Here is a 364-nt window from a genome sequence, read left to right on the forward strand (position 1 = left end):
TGGCCCTTCCGGGTGCACCTGTGGGCAGGGGCCCACCTAGTCACCGTGTGGGCCTCAGGCACTGGGCACCAGTCGCAGGGGTCTGAGGATGGTCTGCACGTGCAGTGATCTGGGGCGAGGGCTCTGGCCTGTGGCGGCGTGTGAGAGAGAGCCTCACAGAGGGTGTGCGTGTGGCTCTGACTTGAATTCCTGGGAGGAGTGACGGGCCTGGACCTGCTGAGGGGCTGCTGGAGTGAGTGACTAGGTCAGGCGGTGTCGGGAGTGGGGTGCTGACTGGATTCTCAGTTTGACAGGATGGGGGCCCCAGCAACGCACCTGCCCTGGAGGACACACCAGCCGCCCAGCGGGTCCCGGGCCCGGAGGC

The 364-nt window shown here is 67.0% G+C and overlaps 1 protein-coding gene across 1 annotated transcript in view; it reads right to left on the reverse strand.

Moving 5' to 3' along the window:
* The window catches only part of PLXNB3 (plexin B3), a gene marked incomplete at its 5' end in the record, with an annotated part of 14,859 nt that overhangs the window by 13,650 nt on the left and 845 nt on the right, over positions 1-364 (reverse strand). The window lies entirely within an intron of this gene.

Source organism: Tupaia chinensis, unplaced genomic scaffold (assembly GCF_000334495.1).
Source record: "Tupaia chinensis unplaced genomic scaffold, TupChi_1.0 Scaffold144326_1, whole genome shotgun sequence".
Lineage (NCBI taxonomy): Eukaryota > Metazoa > Chordata > Mammalia > Scandentia > Tupaiidae > Tupaia > Tupaia belangeri.